Source organism: Theropithecus gelada, chromosome 4 (genome assembly GCF_003255815.1).
Source record: "Theropithecus gelada isolate Dixy chromosome 4, Tgel_1.0, whole genome shotgun sequence".
NCBI lineage: Eukaryota > Metazoa > Chordata > Mammalia > Primates > Cercopithecidae > Theropithecus > Theropithecus gelada.
In genome coordinates this window covers 611399-618908 of record NC_037671.1, presented here as the reverse complement: position 1 = coordinate 618908, position 7510 = coordinate 611399, and positions in this window count along the sequence as shown.

The following is a 7510-nucleotide window of genomic DNA, read 5'->3' as shown; positions in this document are numbered from 1 at the left end:
GTCAGGGTTCTCTAGAGAAATAGAATGTACATACATACATACATACATACTTGCAGAGAGCGAAAGAAAGAGTATGATTTATCTTAAAGAATTGGCTCACAAAATTGTGGAGGCTTGATGAGTCCAAAGTCTGATAGGAGAGCCCAGTAGGCTGGAGACAGGAAACAGTTGCAGTTCAAGTCTAAAGGTGGTGTTCCGGAAAATTCTGATCAGAACAAAAGAGAGAGGACAGCCTTTTGTTCTAATCAGGCCTTCAACTGATTGGATGAAGCTCACCCTCATGACATTTAAAGTTCACCAATTTAAATGTAAATCTCATCCAAAAACACCCTCATAGAAACATCCAGAATAATATTTGACTAAATATCTGGACACCATGGCCCAGACAAGTTGACACATAAAATTAAACATCATAATGAGATCTGCTGCTATCTATAAATTTATGTTTCTAGTGTCTTTGTAAGGTACATGGATTGTTCCTTTATTTCTCTCTATATGTGTATATATACTTTTTTTTTTTTTTTTGAGACAGAGTCTCGCTCTGTCGCCCAGGCTGGAGTGCAGTGGCGAGATCTGGGCTCACTGCAAGCTCCGCCTCCTGGGTTCACGCCATTCTCCTGCCTCAGCCTCCCAGGTGCCCGCCAACACGCCTAGCTAATTTTTTTGTATTTTTAGTAGAGACAGGATTTCACTGTGTTAACCAGGATGGTCTCAATCTCCTGACCTCGTGATCCACCCACTTCAGCCTCCATATATACTTTTTTATAATCATAAAAATGTGTATACATGCATATGTATGTATAAGAAAATATATATACATATAGATATAAAATTATGCATTTGTGCTAGGTACTTGTGATGGTTAATTTTATGTGTCAACTTGGCTAAGCCATGGTATTCAGATATTTGGTCAAATGTTATGGATGGTTTTGTGAGGATGTTTTGAATGATTCAAATTGGTGCATTTTGAGTGAAGCAGACTGCCCTCCACATTGTGGGTGGGCCTCATCCAATCATTCAAAGGCCTGAGACAAAAACACTGAGGTCCCTGAAGAGAGGGAATTCTGCCTCCACACCGCCTTTGGACCTGAGCTGCAACATCAACTCTTTGCTGCTGGCCTACCTGCTCTGCAGATTGTGGATTTGCCAGCCCCAGTGATAGCATGAAACAGTTCTTTCATCCTATTGGTTCTAACTCTCTGGAGCACCCTGACTAATACAACGCTGTTACAGGTACTGAGAATAGAGTGATCAACAGGGAAGAAAACATGCTGTCTCGGGGCCTTGCTGGTGGGTGGATGGTAGACACTCAATTGTATGAGGCTCATTGGCCATAGAGGAACTCACGCAGGAGAAACTCACCTTGCCTGGGTTGAAAGGAGGGGAATCAGGCACATATTCCCCTCTGAGGAATATGTCAGCAGAGACTGGATGTGGCAAGACTACAGGTGGCCAGTAGGTGGGATAGAGTATTCCAGACCAGGGAACAAAAAGGGATAAAAGTCTTCCGGTGGAAAGGACATGTTTGAGAAGCAGAAACAAGACCAGGTGCTGGGACCAGGAGTCCTACACTCATCACACTCAGTTTCTCATGGGGTGACTTCAGAAGTCCTAGAATTTTTTGTTTCCCAATTTTTTTATTTTTATTTTCTGGTAGACAAGATCTCACTCTGTTGCCCAGGCTAGAGTGCAGTGGCACGATCATAGCTCACAGCAACCTCAATCTCTTGGGCTCAAGCAATCCACCCACCTCAGCCTCCCGAGTAGCTGGGACTATAGGTGCGTGCACCATGCCCGGACGATGTTTTATTTGTTTGTTTGAGACAGAGTCTCGCTCTGTTGCCCAGGCTGGAGTACAGTGGTGTAACTTTGGCTCACTGCAACCTCCACCTCCCAAGTTGAAGCTATTCTCCTGCCTCAACCTCCCTAGTAGGTGGGAATACAGATGCCCACCACCACGCCCAGCTAATTTTTGTATTTTGAGTAGAGAAGGGGTTTCACCATGTTGGTCAGGCTGGTCTTGAACTACTGACCTCAAGTGATATGCCCGCCTCAGCCTCCCAAAGTGCTGGGATTACAGGCGTGAGCCACCGTGCCCGGCCCAATACAATTTTAAAATGATTTTATGTATATTGCAGGATAGACAAATAGGTAAATATATTAAGAGTATTAAGAGCCAAGGCTTTCGGTTGCCCTGATAAAAGATACAGAAATACAAAATCAAAGAAGAGGGAAAAACCTATAATGTACAATTTGAATTGGAAATACCAATATGAATTCATGATTTTTTTAAAATCCTAAATGTGACTTAAAGCAATGATACCTCTGTAGCAACGAGCTCTCCCAGCACTAAAGAGTAGTTACTAAAGACCATTCCTCACTAACACGAATCAATGTTCCTTAGAAAGATGGCTGGGCCGGGCGCGGTGGCTCAAGCCTGTAATCCCAGCACTTTGGGAGGCCGAGACGGGTGGATCACGAGGTCAGGAGATCGAGACCATCCTGGCTAACCCGGTGAAACCCCGTCTCTACTAAAAAATACAAAAAACTAGCCGGGCGAGGTGGCGGCGCCTGTAGTCCCAGCTACTCGGGAGGCTGAGGCAGGAGAATGGCGGGAACCCGGGAGGCGGAGCTTGCAGTGAGCTGAGATCCGGCCACTGCACTCCAGCCTGGGTGACAGAGCGAGACTCCGTCTCAAAAAAAAAAAAAAAAAAAAAAAAAAAAAAAAGAAAGATGGCTGATTTTGGCCGGGTGCGGTGGCTCACGCCTGTAATCCGAGCACTTCGGGAGGCCGAGGCAGGCGATCACGAGGTCAGGAGATCGAGACCATCCTGGCGAACATGGTGAAACCTCATGTCTACTAAGAATAAAAGAAAATTAGTGGGGCGTGTTGGCGGACACCTGTAGTCCCAGCTACTTGGTAGGCTGAGGCAGGAGAATGGCATGAACCCCGTGGGGCGGAGCTTGCAGTGAGCTGAGATTGTGCCACTGCACTCCAGCCTGGGTGACAGAGCGAGACTCTGCCTCCAGAAAAAAGAAAAGAAAGAAAAGAAAAGAAAAGAAAAAAGAAAAGAAAAAAGAAAAGAAAAGAAAAAGAAAAAGAAAGAAAGCTGATTTTGGCCAGGTACAGGGGCTCATGCCTGTAATCCCAGCAGGCTAAAGGTGGGCAGGCTAAAGGCGGGCAGATCACTTGAGGTCAAGAGTTTGAGACCAGCCTGGCCAACATAATGAAACCCCATCTCTACTAAAAATATAAAAATTAGCCAGGCGTAGTGGCAACGCCTATAATCCCAGTTACTCAGGAGGCTGAGGTGGGATGATCGCTTGAACCCTGGAGGCAGAGGTTGCAGTGTGCCGACATCATGCCACTACACTTCAGCCTGGGTGACAGAGTGAGACTCTGTCTCAAAAAAAAAAAAGGAAAAAGAAAAAGAAAAAGAAAAGAAAAAAGAAAGAAAAAGAAAAATGGCTGATTCCACATCTGGAGCTGGGAAAGTAAAAATTGTTCCTGGGACATCTGGTTGTGTCAAAAGCAAGCAAGTGCTCACAGAACTTTTGGGGTATGTCAGAAAGGATGTAGGAGTTAGCTTAAAAGGGCTCCCACTGGGGCCCTCTCCCAATCCAGACCGTCCTGGCCAACAAGGTGAAACCCTGTCTCTACTACAAATACAAAAATTAGCTGGGCATGGTGGCACGCACCTGTAGTTCCAGCTACTCAGGAGGCTGAGACAGGAGACTCACTTGAACCCAGGAGGTGGAGGTTGCAGTGAGCCGAGATCGCACCACTGCACTCCAGCCTGGTGACAGAGCGAGACTCCATCTCAAAAAAAAAAAAAAAAAAAAGGCTCCCACTGGACACATAAGGTACAGTTTGAGCACAAAAAGAATAATGACTGTAATCAATTGTGAAATATTAAATGGATACCTGGCATGGTGTAGTCCCAGCACTTTGGGAGGCCAAGGCAGGTGGATCGCTTGCGTTCAGGCAACATGGCAAAACCTCATCTCTACAAAAAATACAAAAATTATCTGGGTGGGCCGGGCGCGGTGGCTCAAGCCTGTAATCCCAGCACTTTGGGAGGCCGAGACGGGCGGATCACGAGATCAGGAGATCGAGGCCATCCTGGCTAACACGGTGAAACCCCGTCTCTACTAAGAAATACAAAAAACTAGCCGGGCGAGGTGGCGGGCGCCTGTAGTCCCAGCTACTCGGGAGGCTGAGGCCGGAGAATGGCGTGAACCCGGGAGGCGGAGCTTGCAGTGAGCTGAGATCCGGCCACTGCACTCTAGCCTGGGCTACAGAGCCAGACTCCGTCTCAAAAAAAAAAAAAAAAAAAAAAAATTATCTGGGTGTGATGGCATGCACCTGTGGTCCCAGCTACTCAGGAGATCGGAGGATCACTTAAGCCTGGCAGGTTGAGGTTGCAGTGAGTGGTAATTGCGCCACTGCACTCCAGCCTGGGCAACAGACCGTGATGTTGTCTCAAAAAATAAAAGAAATACTAAATTGATTTTAAAAACCCTAAATCTATAGTTTAAAAAAAAGAAAAAAAAATTTTCTACCTTTGGAAATTAGTATCATACCAACACCTTATTCTGAAAACTGGCAAAGGGAAATAAGCATCTACCTTGCCTTTTAGAAGGACCCTACTTTGGCCGGGCACTGTGGCTCATGCCTGTAATCCAAGCACTTTGGGAGGCTGTGGTGGGCGGATCTCTTGAGGTCAGGAGTTTGAGAAGGACCCTACTTTTTCCAGCTGGAGAGAGAATCTCCTTCCTAGGTAATTATGCCCTTATAAACGTGGGAGTGGGAGAATTCGAAAAGCACCTTTTGTAATTTCTGATGAAATAACCAATTCAAGCAAGAATCACTGTAGATGGCAATAAGAGAAAGTTTTTTAGCATATACACACAGTGTCAAAGAACCATGCAGATGACTTGCTAATTACAAAGAGGGAAACATAACCTTTATAGAAAAGATCTGACCGTGTCCACCTTAACCAAGCAATCACACTTACCATCACTGCTTGTGGGATGACTTCATATTACATGCCTTCTGATGTGAGGCAATGTGACATAGACAGCATGTTTGAAGAATTAGTCCCAAGATTGGGTAACCTGAATCTAACCAAGAAATTGGGGGGAAAACCCCACAAAACTCAGGGAGACAGATGAACACATTAAGTGACATCAAAGAAACAGTAAGACATCTAGAATATTGAACAGCCTAAAAGACAACTGCTCTAGTCTCCTCAAAGATCCAATTCCAAGAAGAAAAAAACTGGATGACGGTAGATTTAAAAGAAAGGGGCGAGAAAAGGACATTAAACAAATGCAATGTTGAAACTTGATTGGTTCCTGTTCTGGGAGTTTTTAAAAAGCTATATATTAAAACATCATGCTATACACCATAAATATATACAATTTTTATTTGGTAATTATACTTAAATAAAGCTAGGAAAAATTAAATGCTTTAAAAGGCATTCAAATTGGAGAAGTTTAATGCTAGATGATATTAAAAATTATTAACTCATTAAACATGATAATTCTATCGTGATTGTGTAAGAGATGTATATGAAGTAGTTAGGGGCGAATGGTCATGATGTCTGCAACTTTCTTTTCTTTTCTTTTTTTTAAGACAGAGTATTGCTGTGTCGCCCAGGCTAGAGTGCAGTGGTGCTATCTTGGCTCACTGCAACCTCCGCCTCCCAGGTTCAAGCAATTCTCCCACCTCAGTCTCCTGAGTAGCTGGGATCATAGGCATGTACCACCATGCCCGGCTAATTTTTTGTTATTTTTAGTAGAGACAGAGTTTTGCCATGTTGGCCAGGCTGGTCTCCAACTCCTGACCTCGGGTGATCCGCCTACCTCGGCCTCCCAGAGTACTGGGATTGCAGGCATAAGCCACTGTGCCTGGCTGATGTATCCAACTTTCAAATGGTTCAGGGCTGGGTGCAGTGGCTCACACCTGTAATGCCAGCACTTTGGGAGGCCGAGGCAGGCGGATCACCTGAGGTCAGGAGTTTGAGGCCACCTTGGCCAACAAACTTGGTGTAATCTTGTCTCTACTAAAAATACAAAAATTAGCCAGGCATGGTGGTGCACACCTGTAGTTCCAGCTACTGGGGAGGCTGAGGCAAGAGAATTGCTTGAACCCAGGAGGCAGAGGTTGCAGTGAACCAAGATTGCACCACTGCACTCCAACCTGGGTGACAGAGCAAGACTCCATCTCAAAAAAAAAAGTTCAATAAAGGTTGAGAAAAGACAAGCCTTGTATACTGTTGGTAGGAATGTAAATTAGTACAGCTATTATGGAAAATTGTATGGAGGTGCCTCAAAAAACTAAAAATGAAATTACCATATGGGGCTGGGTGCAGTGGCTCACACTTGTAATCCCAGTATTTTGGGAGGCCAAGGTGGGCAGATCACCTGAGGTCTGGAGTTCGAGACCAGCCTGGTGAATATGGTGAAACCCCATCTCTACTAAAAACACAAAAATTAGTTGGGCGTGGTGGTGGGCGTGGTGGTGGGAGGCTGAGGCAGGAGAACCGCTTGAACCTGGGAGGCGAAGGTTGCAGTGAACCGAGACTGCGCCATTGCACTCCAGCCTGGGTGACAAGAGTGAAATTCCGTCTCAAAAAAAAAAAAAAAGAATTACCATACGATCCAGTAATCTTACTTCTGGGTATTTACTAAAGAGATTTGAAATCAGTATGATGAACACCGAGTGTTCATCAGCAGATGAATGAAGAAAGAAAATATGGTATATAGGCCAGGCGCGGTGGCTCATGCCTGTAATCCCAGCACTTTGGGAGGTCAAGGTGGATGGATCATGATGTCAGGAGATTGAGACCATCCTGGCTAACACGGTGAAACCCCGTCTCTACTAAAAATACAAAAAAAATTAGCTAGGTATGGTGGTGGGCGCCTGTAGTCCCAGCTACTCGAGAAGCTAAGGCAGAACAGCGTGAACCCGAGAGGCAGAGCTTGCAGTGAGCCGAGATTGCGCCACTGCACTCCAGCCTCGGTGACAGAGCAAGACTCCATCTCAAAAAAAAAAAAAAAAAAAACAGAAAGAAAGAAAATATGGTATATATACTGTGGAATGCTATTCAGTCTTTAAAAAGAAATTTTGTCATTTGAGACAGCATTAATGGAATTGGAGAACATTATGCTAAGTGAAGTAAGCTAGGCACAGAAAGACAAATCTGTATGTTCTCACTTATAAGTCGAATCTAAAACAATTGAACTCAAAGGAAGAGAGAGTAGAATAGTGGTTACCAGAGACTGGGGGTCTGGGGGAAATGGGGATATGTTGGTCAAAGGGTACAAAGCTTCATTGGACTGGAAAAATAAGCTTTTCTTTTTCTTTGAGATATATTGCATAGCAAAGTTAATACAGTAAATAATTCTTGTACATTTCAAAAGTGTTGAGGGTAAGTATCTTCTTTACATTTTTAACTTTTTTCCCTCCTTTATCTGAATGTAGAGAGTAAATTTCAAACATTCT